This window comes from Nanorana parkeri, unplaced genomic scaffold (genome assembly GCF_000935625.1).
Source record: "Nanorana parkeri isolate BGI_ZX_2015 unplaced genomic scaffold, ASM93562v1 scaffold410, whole genome shotgun sequence".
Lineage (NCBI taxonomy): Eukaryota > Metazoa > Chordata > Amphibia > Anura > Dicroglossidae > Nanorana > Nanorana parkeri.
Window position 1 is genome coordinate 926,658 of NW_017306678.1, and position 15,087 is coordinate 941,744.

Here is a 15,087-nt window from a genome sequence, read left to right on the forward strand (position 1 = left end):
ATAGTAATATATGTTACACTATTAGATTTCGATTTCTAAAATTAGCGGCATCACTGGTGCATACTACAAATATCTGTAGCCACGTAGCCGTTTTGCATTTTCTTTCTATACAGAACCATTCTTTTTACACGATTAGTATACTTTATTATCATAGGATAATATTTATGTATTTCTTCTAAGTGGAGCCAGAACACATAATCCCAGATTTGATGGTTGAACCATACTGCCGCACAGAGTCTGGAGAATAGTAGTCTATCATGTCTTTATTTTCCTTATGAAATCATAGTGGGTTCCCTCGCATCCCCCAGGAGTAGATTTTCCTTGCCCCAGACCCTGATAACGAAATGACTCTCGTCTAGACGTGTACGACTCATACATTTCATACAGCCCGATCTGCTCACTCCTTGCACCTTCTCTGGTTAGTTCTCACGTTGGCACCGCGGCTCAAATAAAATAATCCGTGTGTCTTGGTGGTTCCCATATCGACATTCATTTTGGGGGCCACTTTACAAAACCACAGCCCCCTATATTAACGGCATCTGTTCAAAACGATATGGAAAACGTTACCCCAAATAAGTGCACACTAGCCTTTTATAGCTCTGTGAAAACTGACCGTACTTGCTATACATTTGGTTCAAAGCCAAAACTAAAAGTATCAAAACTGTCCTTTATATTCACACTTTCCTTATGAGGAAAAAAAAAAAAAGAAGTACTAAAGTAATTAAGCTTCCAAAATCAGTCAGTTGGCAGTGGATCTGATTATACTTTAGTCCTACAAAACTTATTAAATAACAGAAATTTATTTTCAATATGGTTGTCTACTTAAAACTGAGTTTGTATGTGTAATGTGAGAAATACTCCTTTAGTAATTTACCCCATAGAAAATAGTAATGTGTAATTAGCAGTTTAGACCTGATGATGACGACAATATAATAATAATAAATCATAATCATAATAATAGTAATTATGAGCAACACCAGCACATATTCTTATTCTTATTCTTATTCTTATTATCACCACCACTTGCTATTATTATTATTATTATTATCATCATCATTATTACAATGCCATTACATATAATCTGAATTTTGGCCCATAAAATAAAACAAGGAAAGCTTTGTCTGCGTGAAGAGGAATCACAGCCTTGGTGCACCTGCTCATTCAGTAATTACATTTAACTCGGTTTCATTCCCTTCATTGTGCTTATATAATCCACCATCCTTTCTTTTATGCTCCAAATTATCTGTCTCTATTTAAGGGGTCAGATTTCTGTAAGGGAAGGATAGGTCCATTAAATCTTACACTTTAATGGGTATGTATAGCCACAACGTTTTAATTTTTATAGAATATGAGAGACTAAAACCTCTGTCAAGTGTTTATCGTTGTCTGTGTCCCTGCCAGTTAGATTCATCCTCTCTGTTAGTAGAGGTGACCATATCCACTGAGTCAGAAAGTGATAAGACATTTAAAATGCTTCAATTATCACCAATAGGGATGATCTTAGGTGCTGACCAAACCAACTCTGAACATGGGCTGCTTCGAACCTGAAAGGAGCTGCTCCTGAACATGAAAGAAAGCTTCTTCTATGCTGCCCAATCAGCAGCTTGATGTAAGCAAAGGGGTTAAATGCATTGACATCATTGACCTTACAAACCTACATGCCTATATTTGGTAAATGTCATTTACCTAATATTGCTATGTGTCATATAAGGTAAATGACATCAACGCAACCATCCGCCCCTTTGTTTACATGCAGCTGCGGGGGGCCGGGAATGCTTAGCCTGCAGCTGACTGGGTGGAAGTCCTTTTTCTAAGGAGCTCAGTTTAGGGCGGGGTTCGGTCCAAACCTGAGCTCATCCCTAGTCACTTCCATAGCAGCTGAGGGTAAATCTACCAATGTGGACACCTGTTTCAGTAACGACTGACTAAGAAGATAATCCCACCCACTTTGTAGTGCTTTTCTTTAACTGATGAGTCACCAGGACAGGAAGTAGAGACAAATCTCCCTAATGGGTCACACATAGCACAAAATTAACAGACTGGGCTTTTCTCTAAAAAAAGTTTTGGCTATAAATATACTTTAAGCACTTCCCCTCATTCAGCTACACATCTTAAATGACACCCTTCTTATTCTTATAAGTAAACAGAGAAACAATCGGAGACAAGAAGTTATATGGTAGACTAATATCTTACCCGTGATGTGCTAACATAGGTAAATGACATGTGCATTGGGATTCAGACGAACTTGCAAATCAATATATTTGGGCATTTATGAATACCAACACATACACCAGGATGGCAGCGCCCATACATGCGCATGACGTCAACCGATGCCGCAGACGCGCAGTGTCATGTGACGTCGTGCATTCACCTCCAAGATGGTGGCACGCATGGCATTTATGAATATCCAACACATACACCAGGATGGCAGTGCCCATACATGCGTATGACGTCAACCGATGCCGCAGATGCGTAGTGTCATGTGACGTTGTGCATTCACCTCCAAGATGGTGGTGCGCACGGGCAGAACGCGCCGCTGGCTGATATGGCCGCCGCACGTTCTGCTGTTTAAATGTGCGTCAAATGAAACAAATGAAAACGTTTTTATTCTTCATTAATTTCACCCAAAACTAATTTTTATGCTGTGCACATGTCTAATTATCTAATAGGTAATAACAATGTCTTGAGTTCCAGAATGATTCCATGTTTTTGAAATCAAATAATGATTCCATGCTATCAGATTTGCAGAGTGATTCTAAATTCTTCTCTTCAGAGGTCAGAAATGGCAGCCACCATATTTCTGTCATTTCCCTTTGAAGGCTGAATATTCAGATTCCCCCATAACCTCAATCCTGAGTGGTTCTCTTTATAAGAGGGTTGCAGTCCCATAAATCGAGGGCTGGCATTTTACATAATTTGGTGACAACAAGCATCTGGCCTTCTCTCTATTCCTCTGCAATATTGTGTTATACAGCAACCAGCCCCTCCCCCACCAGTTCCTGCACCTTGATGCACTATTGGAAATTGCCTCCATTCTTCTTCCCTGCAGCATCATCTAAAAATGTGGTTTGCATATTATGCCCCATTCCAGTTTCTGCTTGGCCAGACACTTGGTAAATTACCTTTACCTAATATTGCTATGTGGCCATATTATGTAAATGACACCATAAGCATGCTGCCCCCTTGTTTACGGGGGAATGCCTAGCCCGCAGCTAATTGGGTGGAAGTTCCCATGACACTTCCATGTTCCGAGGAGCTCAGGTTCAGACCAGGATCAATAACAACCTGAGCTCATCCCTACTTTTATATGACAATGAGTATGTGGAAATTCAGGCACACCATACCAACATGGTAACCTGTGTGTTGATCTTGTTACTTTTTAGTAAATCAGGATAAGGTATACCTGCTGCTTTGCCTAAGATCACCTTCCTGGTGAGAACGTTTACCCATTTAATCAATCAGGCCCTCGCGGTTACATCTAAGGCTTCCTACACATGAGCATTATGACATTGATGGGTGGTATGACATCTGGCCATGCTTATCCAAATCTCGCCAGTGCCCGAAACAGCTGCATCTTTTCATACTCAGGTAATGGAAAATCTATCTATGTCATAATGAACAGCTATTCTTCCTGCATGTGCAAGTGCTTGGAGAGTTAACTCAAATATAGCAAGATTGTAATGAGTGTTTTCAAATCACATAACTGTCTATGGTGCTAAAGGGACTTTGTCACAAGCAAAATATGTGTGTGAGAATCCTCTGACAGAAGCTTCCATTCCCATACTTAGGCCCTGTTTACACCTGTGCATTGCAGCATCACATGCACAATGCGGGGCTTTTTAATGTGTTGTGGTGAGAAAGTCTAATTATTTGCAAGGGCTGCCTACCTCATCTAAACTACACTAAAAGGAGTGCATTACCTTTTTTTTTGAAGCCACATCACACCACAACACATGGTAATATGTTATTCTGCATTGTGGTGTGATGCAATGTACATGAGATGGTTAGGTGCGCTGGGGTTCCATTTGGAAATAATGGAACCCCCTATGCACCTAGCCATCGCATGTTTAAGTTATGCTATGAGAATGGGAACATGTAGGAAATATAAAATAGGTGTTGTTCCAGTTTGGCTACAAAAGTTTTGTTTTCAGGGCAGTGACTTCCCTTAGATTTAGTGTGCAGAACAGGAAAAGGGGACTGGTTACTTCTATCAGAGACTTCTCATATAGGTACGCGTTTCATTATAGATACCTTTTATGTATACCTGTTTAATTGACCATTATTTTAATTAATTTGCTCCCTTGAACTTGGCCCCAATCTGGGGTGATTTATTTTGTAATTAATAAGTAAAAACAGCACAGTGCATTGGCATAGTCTTGTGCATGCTCTACTTTTTCCACCACAGCGCACGGTATTGCAGTACCGCGTATTGTGCTGCGGTAGGTGTTGGCCATTGTATAGTTGTTTGATCTGGATTCATTATTGAAAAAAAACTACTTCAAGCTTTAAAAATGAAAGCTAGAAGCTGATTGGTTGCCATGCACAGCTGCTCCAGATTCTGTCTGTTTCATTCATTGTAAATTCCCCTCAATGTTTTGTTTTCTCGCTAAATGTGGGCTTTCATTTTATTTTAAATTAGGGATTTTATGCAGCTAAATTCACACGCTGGCCATTTATTAGAACAAAAAGTTGTTTTCTCTGTCTCGGATAAGGTTCTGCACTCAGAACTGCTTATCTTTGAGACTCAACAATTTATTGCTTATAGCACTAAACAGCATGGACAAGATTAGCTGTCTTACGCCCATGAAAGGAAATTAAATTGCTGCCGTGGTTGAATGAAGGAGATCATCGTCCTAGACAGCAATTACATTTTGCTGGCCTAGCAGCACTTCAGAAACAATTATTCATAATGTAACTGATCACATTAATTAGTCAAATCTGTTGACACACTTCTGTGCCAAAATGTCCGTACATTTAGGTTCTCAGGTTTGTAGTATAAAACTTAAAATTGTATCTGTCAACATAGCATAATGCAAAGCGAGCAGGAAGCAAAGATTGGAAATGTTTTTTTATATAGGTTGAGGTGTGTTTTGAAGGGACAATGTTAAAGTGTATATCTTAGGATAGATTAGGGAAGGGTTTGAACCCCTGACAGATTTTTAACTCTATTCTAAACTCTGTTAGAGTGATTTTCCCTCACTTCCTGTCCCACTGACAGCTTTTTACTAGACAGGAAGTGAGGGTAAAGCTGGCCATACATGGATCAAATGTTGACCATTCCCTGCTGAATGGGCCAACATTCGATCAGTGGGTGGCCCTGCTGGCTGAAAGACTTTTATCAAAGGTTCGGGGAGGAAAATTGTCAATGACTGCGGACAATCATCTGCAGTCACTCTTTGGGTATTCTAACAGTTGTGAGTGTTGTCTGTCAGATTACAATAGCCAGCAAGGGAGACTCCTCCATTAATGCTCTTTATTGTGGATGGGGGAACCAAGTGATTTCTCTTGTTCAGCCCGCGGGTCTGAGCGAGAAAAATCTTAAGTGGTATGGCCAGCTTATACCTCCAACAGCAACACAGGTAGAAATAAAAATGTTGTTCTTTAGTATAGTAGCGATATCCTAAAACTACGTCAGATGTTTTTTCTTTCTCTCTGTGTCACTGTTGCACCCCACTTCCTGCCTGGTAAAACCATTGTCAGAATGACAGGAAGTGAGGGTATATCTTTCTAAGGGAGTTCTGGAAAGTAGTAAACTGACAGTACTTCTAATAATTCCCTACTCTATCCAAAACTAAAAAAGTTTTTGGCTTCATACATGCTCTAACTACTTGCCGTCCGGCCAACTGTAAATAAACGACCAGATAGCAGACACATAAAAGCGCGTAGGCGTTTATATATATAATTCCTTTTCCACTCGCGCGTTCCCCCCCACGTGATCGGGAGCAGGACATTTTGAAAATAGAAGCCTTGGATACATACAAGTGTTTAGGCAGCTATAGAGCCGTCCGATCGCTTGTATAATGCGGGAAGAATGAGAGAAGGGTGCAGGAAGTGTGCGCCCCCCCTCATTCCGCTGTCCTCCATGCAGGCCTGGGACCGGCCTAGCGGGTCTCTGTGGCTGGATCAGGGGGGAGATCAGCACACTTCCACTGGCTGATCTCCTCTCCGATCACTGAATGTGGAAGTGATGTGAATGACATCACTTCCGCTTTCAGCCTGAAATTCCTTGGACAGATTTCTGCTTCATCAGCTTCCTTGGAGTCCCTAGGAGACATTAGGGGGGTAATGTCTCTGATGTCTCCATAAAGAGGACCTGTCACCGTGTCTCTGCTTTCACATAGGGGACTTATTAATAGGGGGCCATGTACACGCACATACAAACTCAAACATGCATCGGGCGTGCCTACATGCACCTGCAGGGCCATCAATCACTGGTAACACTAAATTAATGAGTGGTAAAAGCTTTTAAAGTGTTGCCTATGGCTAATTTGGGTATGGTCGTTTTTTGCAATTTCATGGGTGTACACATATTTGGAGTCTTATTTACCCGACATGATCTTTTATGTTTTATCAAAAATTAGGTAATAAATGTTTCCTAGCATAACTTAGAGAAAACAGGGTTTTTTGGTAATTTTTTTCTTTATATTTTAAAAATAAAAAACCTCAGTGGTGATTAAATACCACCAAAAGAAAGCTCTATCTGTCCCCCAAAAATTGGTTAAAAATAATTTCAGTACCTCAGTGCTGAATGCTGAAAAATGGCCTGGACAGGAAGGGGGCTTAACACCCCAGACTGTGGCTAAGATTCCTGTTCTGTTTACAACTAATCTATCACCTACAAAAGAGCCCTTGGACTTGCAATGGCTAACCAGTTGGACTAAATAACATTGAAGTGAGGATACAAACCATTCATGCAGCAGAGAAGGAGACAGGCTACAGGGTGAGCTGTGACAGCCGGCCGCCTCGGAGGATCAGGTTAGTATAACTTTGTTATTTTCCTCCCTAGACCAAGACGAGTACTTAACCCTTGCAGTGCAGGGGTAGCCCCAATGCAAGAATTAATACAAATTTCCCTGAAGTTCTACTTTAACTCTTCCAGAAAAAGGGAAAGGGCAGGCTAACAGGTAAAAACAACCATCATTTGTATATGTTTTCTCCACCTCTAAGATGCCTAAACATTCCATCTCCATCCCCCACTGTTGGAAAATGTGTTAGAGTGACAGCACGTTGGAATACAATAGAACCTGATTGGCTCAAAGTACATAGCCTTGCATGACCTGAGCATGCATGTTTATGCATCTGTCTGCGGGGGTGTTGATTGTACCTGCACATATAATCTCTCTATGTTTGTAGTCAACTGGATCATGCAATAATATAATGATATGATATTATCAAACATGTATTGTCTGACCGTTATTGTTTCACCCTGATGAGCTGACAGCTGTCTTAGCACACCTCTCTGTGTTCTACTGACTAAACAAGGACTTCAGGCAGTTATACTAGCAGTATTTTAAATACACTTAATTATTTTTTTTAGAGTAAATCTGTTCAAGGTTTTTCAGTAAAAAGGAAACAAGTAGAAAATCATTAAACAATATACAGCAATTTAGAGGTGACATCAGAACCCAGTAAATGGCATAAAAAAAACATTGAATTAGTAAAACCAGTCTGCTTATTCGCAGGACATGCCTGTGCAATTCCAAAAGTAAATATAGATAAGAGGAAGGCAAAATAAGAAGAAATAAAATAAGGATTGAAGGAGAATAGCAAGTGATGTCCAGGTAGGCCATTTGAGGGCTGGTTAATGTTAGTAGTGGTGTAGCAGTTGAACTGAGGAGAGGATGTATAAAGAGGGAATTAGGCATACAACTACCGGATGAATATCTAAATCTGCTCTCAGTCTACATGATCTGAGGTTAACTCTGAGTACCGATAATAGTCCTATAAAAAGGTCATCAGTGTCCCTGTGGTATATTCAACAAATCCAGGTGTTATTGAGAACTTCCGTATTGTTTTTGTCATAGATATGCCGTCAACTCTTCCATTCAAAATATCTATCCATTCCAAGGACCACTTTATAACTAACTACGTGCAAAAATGTTGTGACTCGGTATGGAATATTGTTTAGGTCATTTATGTAAGTTGTTACAATGGCCATGATCCACAATAAGCCTGCTTAAATATGCAGTTCCGTGTGTGTAGGCGGATTTTTAAAAACGTTTTTGTTTGGGTAAAGTCTTGTGCAGGGTAACAGGTATGCAAGTCCCTCTCCTATCCCCCAACCTATGATAGGTTAGTCATGTAGGTAAAAGAGTTTTTTTTTTTTCCCCACTTAATTTGTACTAAATGAGATGTCCTCAAATGAGGGCGATAAAGGTATAGAAAGTGAGTATAGAAGGAAAACTCTACAAACAAGCCATAGTTAGAGTAGAGATAGAGAAACCTATCTGAGAGACAGAATGGTGTTTACATTAACTGGTCCAGACTTTGAGGAAATTATATCTCTCATTTGAGACCCATCAGATTTGGTAAATGTAAGGATTTTTTTACACTGAAGACCTGACTCAATGGCTGGAATATAAAACAAAGACCTGAGGAGACCCGGCCAGGAGGAATATTTAGCATGTTATCACGTGGTATGAAAAGGATGGAAAGGATTAGAATTAACAATGTAGTGATTGGGATTGGGGGCCTAAGCAATAAATTGAGCCAAGGCAGAGTGGTCAAGTGTAGAGTGCAGGAATGCAATTAAAAATAGGTTAAACTATTTTTTAATTAATACATAAATGGACTAAAGGGTGTTTTTATGTTTGCCTGCAGTTCACAATATACAGTATTCATAAGAACACGCATGCCGACTAACATATATACGGTTTCTACACTAAAGCAGAAAGGGTTACTGTCTGTATAACTGTGCAGTGAAGTCAGCAGACTAATGCAGTGACCCACAGAGTAACTGCTGGAACCTGCCCAGCCTGTATTAAATTTGCCATCTGCATCAAATTCCTCAGCAAAGAGCCTCAATGTCACCTACACCGAGAAGACCCAAATGCATAGAAGCTTAAGCCTATTAGAATTTGATTTAGAATCACATTCAGTGAAGAAAGGGAGAAAGGCTCTATTAAAGACCTGATAGTTGACAATTAGATTATAGTTCAGTTGCTAGTGGATAATGTGCTAAAAGCTTTCTCACTCATTGTAACTCCTTGCTGAAAATTATTCACACTTTGCAGGTTAGTGCACACATACTTAACACAGCAACTGCCAACAGGGAAAAACAGTGGCAGACTTTTATTTCACATTCATACAGCATGTGTAACAAGCGGCTGCTTTATTACAAGTGGTCTCCAAACACTTATTACGATCAATAAACATATGTAATATATCATTTTTTGTCTTCTATCCAAGAGTACAAGATAAAAACATTGCGTTATTTACCTGTGCACAATTCTTTGTAGTTGTACTACACATAACACATCACACTGGTGTATGTAATTTTCTGGTAAAAGGAAACTATAATGGTCCTACATTAGTTTTACTCTAGCTTGTTTTTTTTAAAGTTTATGCATTTTTAAACTGCTGTCTACAGTATGAATTTTTGCTTAAAATAAACATTTAATACCTGACAAATAATTTCCATATCACCATAGTTCCATAGTTACAAAGAGGACACAGCAGGGCATGCTTGCTTTGTAAAAAGATGAATGCTTGCTCTGATAAAAGATGAATCATTCCTATTAGGGATGTACCGATACCAGTTCAGATACCAGTGCCGATAATTGGCATTTTCATGAGAACTACCAGGGTTGCAGAGGTTGCAGCTGGGACCTGCCTCTGGCGCTCCACCACTGTCCTGAAATCATTAGTCGATATTGTTTTAGGAAAACTGTCACATTACAATAAACAAAAATGTATCAGTACTTGTGTCTGTAAGTACTTGGACAAGTATCAGTACTTGCAAAAATGGTATCTGTGCATCCCTTTATATATGTTTATAAAAACAAGATCATACATTAAAACAGAGATGTACAAATCCCAGGAGCTCCGTGTGCTCCTTACAAATGACAGCCGCCTCCTAACTTTTGAATTTTTCTCTAGTCTAGCCTTGGAGCTCGAAAAGTATCTATACTTGTACCGAGTACGGTACTTGGTATCGGTGCATCCCTAATTGCTATGATAATTTATTGGAGTTCTGTAAACAACTAGTTTATTTCAGCACAACCGAAAGCTGAAATAGCTGAATATGTTAAAGGGGACTAGAGTGCCACCTTGTGGCTGGATAGAAGACTGCATACCATTAATATACATTTTACTGGTCCTCCTCATGACCCCTTTAGGACAACGCTTAACTAGAGACTAAAAGAATGTCAGCCTCTAACACCATTGTTCTTTTTTTACTTTGCTCCTAGGAAGGTACGATAAAGAAGAGAACTTCTCTGCCTGCCCAGGTTCAGTCTCTCCTGGGTGCTAGTTTATGGTGCTGTCAGACTCTAACTGTTTCTCTGATAGCCTGACTGTTTTGTCACTCGTGGATCTTGCCTTTTCTGTATCCCTGATGTCTTTGGTAGCTGAATGCTGTTCTGGTCCTGGTATGCTCTCTATTTCTTCTCTTTTTCTCCTTAGCTCCATGGCAGTAGCCACATTGCCAATAGATCCCTCCCCTGGCATCCTACATCATTCCAGTGCTCCTCCGATTGGCAGGCGAGCGCAGCTGGGGCTTACACAGCTGCAATGGAGTGCCCTGTTGTTAGGCAATGGGGATGCTGTGGTGGATGCCTGGAGATTTCTAACATCACTGCCAGCTTCTCTCTGATTAGCTCATGGTGACAAGGGCAGCAGCTTTGGATAGCATCCCTTTTGCTAAGCAATGAGCTGCCATTGGGCTCCTGATTAGCTGCTACAGCCAGTGAGGGGGATTTAAAGCACCCTGCCCTAATTGCTTCCTGATTCTGGCTGGGTATGAAGACGTGGATTACCTGTGAATTAGGTATGTTCAAAATGCCCTCTCCCTTTATGGTGGGTCTGCGAGACTGTGGCACTATCCTTTCTTATTTTCTTCTAATCTAATCCTTAAACACGAGCCCATTCATGGAGAGAATAGGACCTAAGAAGCACAAAAAGTAAATGGGAATTGCTTTGAAATAGTTTTAAATTCCAAAAGAGAACATGTCTAAATTAGTGCTTTAACATTTCAGAGGAAAGAACCCTGGAGTGAATCCATTAGACCTGTCCAGAGGGGAGGGTTTCCTGCACTGTGCAAGGTCACCCCACTTGAGCAAGCACTCATCAGTTGGACATAAGTCACACAAACATCCACACTCTGCAAAGTGGAGCATTAGCACAGTAGAAAGGTGAGGTCTCCAAGCCCCCTGTTCCAACTTTGGCAAGCATTTGTTAGGCTTAGCAGAAAGCATGTTGACATTTTCACACTCTTGGTCATCGACATCCGGGAAAAGAAGTTCAGGTTCCTAAGGGGAGGATGTCCGTCCACCTTCAGTGCCCAGTTTGAAGAATCTGAATCAGATAAAGAATTGTTATACCTTTGAAATTGCAAAATGACTGCATTTGTAATGATGGTAAAAGATGCCATCGAGTGGGAACAGGAGTCGGTTTCTCCCCCCAAGAAACTGAGAAAATACTTTCCAGATTTAAAGAAATACCTTTCATTCTCACCACTAATGTTGGAAATCAAAGATTTGAGGAAGAATGGGCAAAGAATGGTAAGAAGCAGGGCAAGAAGATGCATAGGATAGGATACATCGCTTAAAGAAGTCTCACTTTTTATTATTTTTCACAGGTCAGTCACCTAACTACCACTGTGAATGTTTCTGTTTATCCCATGTTTCTGTGTAGAGTAAAAACTGAGTTACAGACTTTGACAGGTCACTCCTCTTCATTACCAACCACACTTTGCAAAGGAGACTGCTCTGCAAAGGAGCCATTTTGTTTAAGACTACCGACAGGATAGTCCTTGGACCAGTTTCCACCTTTTTGCAAAAGGTCTATGTTTCATGTAAACTGGGAAACTTAGCTGTCAACCTTCAACCTATCAGAGCTGTCGGAGGAACAACAAGAATTGTCTAAGATGAATCTGGTTCACAGCCTATTGATGTGTATCTGAAAAAGTTGTCTCAGTTCAGATAAAATTATAACATTTTCATTTTTCCCTCCAGTTCAAAAAATGGCACAGGTGCGGCAAGAATTCTGTCTTCTTGGATGGTGAAGACCATCCAGTTGGCATAGGTCTTTTGCCTCCCTCAGAGTAACAGGTTCAATCTACATGTGGTCATTGGCAAGCTACCTGAAAGTGCATATGGAGATTATCTGTAGGTTTGCAAGTTGGAACACACCGAGAGGGTTATTCACAAAGCTGCCGAAGGCAGCCGAGTGAACAACCAAGCAACAACCAACCCGAAAGTGAAGTGAGCTCAACGCTGTTCGGCTATTCACTTCAGGTTTGTACGGCTGATTTCAGCCGCACAACGGCTGAAATCAGCCGTACATCGGCTTGCTTCGGCTGGCTTCGGTTCGGCCGAACATGCTCAGCATATTCAGCTGAGCCGAAGTGCAGAAGGAGTTTCGCTCAGCCGATCCAACATCTGGATCGGCTGAGTCGAACCTCCAGCAGGCTACTCGCTGCCATTTGGCCTATTCTCTGCCGAGCAGCATTCGCCTCTGCTATTCTGCTCGGAACATATGGACGAGAACCTTGAATATGCAACCTGGAGTCTAACACAACACCAGAATACTGAGACAGAAAAATTATGTCCATCTATCAATCACAGGCTTTCTCCAGTCCTGGTGATTCGGCTGAATGAATAACTTTCATGACACATAGAATTAATCAGCGTATCTGTTCAGCCATGTCAACTATGTATCCATAGAACCATTAAGAAAATGTTTCTGCACAGCAGTCAATGTGATATTTTATCTAGTCACTTTACATTCAAAATGCTTTAACTCAAGATTACTGACTGCCACAATATGTATGCAAAATGGCTAGTGCAGTGGCTAGCTTGATCCATTCAATGTAGATATATAGTTAATGATCATTTTTTAAATATCCCATAGCTATGCTTATATTGCAAAGCTTATTACTCATCTGAATACAGATGAAATACGCTCAGTAGTCACAAAGGAGGGTGAAGGTGATGTTACAGAAGGAAGTACCAGATGACTTTTGACAGACAGAGTGCTTAAAGTCTGTTTCTCTGCTTCTTAATTTATAGCATCTATGAAATCCCTTCTGTCAATACCTGGGGCCTGGAGTACTTAAAATGTGTTTTATAGTATTTCAGGAATTCTAGGCTGGTACTTTTTTTTTTTTGAAGGCTTGTGCTACTGGAAACTGAAATGTCATGAGCTTCAGTGGAGATTGGTAAGACCTGGAAGCTATGTAGTAGATGTGTTTTATAACAATTTACATACTACTAATCACATCCTTTATGCATTACAGTTTCCTGCATGACAGAAAAATATTTTATAGGAATTGTTTTTTACATAAAGACCTAACTGCATAGTTAATTGCTTTACTTTTTGTTACATGCCCCATAAAGTTAACCTGATGTAGAGATTATGACCTGGAGAATGTGTAGTTGATGTGTTTTATATTAATATACACACTACTTGTGACATCCATCCTCTTTGCATTACAGTACTAAAGTTGAAATTTCTTTGGTTCTTCTGCATAACACTAAAACATTTTTAAGGCACATTTTGGACATACAGACCGAAATACATAGTTATTTGCTAAAGTTTTTGCTACATGGCATTTAAAGTTAACCTGATGGGGTCTGCTCAGATTCAGTTAAATAAGGTGATCATCTTGATAGATGGTATTGGATGAATCTTAAAAGTTTATTTTGTAGAGGAAGTCAGATAGAATTCACAGTTTCACAACCAAAGGCCTCAATTGCCCCCAACAGAGGTTGTTGGAGATTTTTCATATAGGGAACAAATGTGTTCATTTCATTTTTAGTAAAAGGGTCTACTTATCATTATTTTCGCCCAAGATTCATACAACGTTTACAGAAGATTCACACATTTTCATATAAGATTCTATTGTGTACCCCAAATTCAGGTCCATAAGGGTGCGGGTGTCCCGGCTCAGACGCAGACAGGATCCATCCTGTCAGCGTACGAGTATGGACACCCGCACCCGCAAGGACGTGCAGGGCGCGTGAGCGTAGGGCGGCATACGGCCGCGTAGTCCCATAGAGAAAGATAGGGGCTGCGTACTAATCAAATACAGCACCTGTCCTTCCCAGGAGCTGCCCAATATGGCTGTGCACGCAGCACGGAGCTGTACGTGCCGGCCGTTTCTCGTGTGAATGAGGCCTAAGGGTAGTTGAATGCATTTTTAAGATTTAACTACTGACATCAGTGTCGCTTTAAGATACATTTTAAGTATACAGCCCCTGACACAATACATTTATTTTCCATCACAGCATTAATTTTGTATTCCATGCTACCCAACTTGAGTATTAGTAAATGGGTAAGGTGACCAGTGGACTACTTTATTATTTGGAAGGGACAACAGTAGCAGGAAAGCTGCAAGAAACCTTCCTCCACTTTTTCTGCACCTCTTTCATGCCTGTGAAGTAGAAGATTGTGGTGCTCATCAGAGCTAGTCTTAAGTTTTAACAAATGGGCCATATTTTGGGCCTCCTGCTGGATATTGGAGAGCATACAGCATGTTACATACTGGCACATTTTCAGCCAGCTATATAACGGTCTGCATGCTTGGTGTGTAGGGTTGGTATCTTTTACTTAAAGAATGCTTACAGCATAAGATTACTTAGACTGTAAATACAAGGAAGCGCGGCACTACTGTATGAAGATTGGTGTGTAATCTATAATTCGGCAATAGGTATACAGCATATGTCTCAGATGAAATCCCTAATGTGTTTCATGCATATTTACATAGACATGACATAGAAAAGACATATTCAAGTATAAATATTTAAAACTGAGCTCTTGCTTTACCTTTAGTCTTGTGAAGATGTACACGCTCTTTTCCTGTACGGAATTTGCTTACTCTGATTTCACTGCACACTTTCAGCTTCTCACAGTGTTCATTACAAGCTG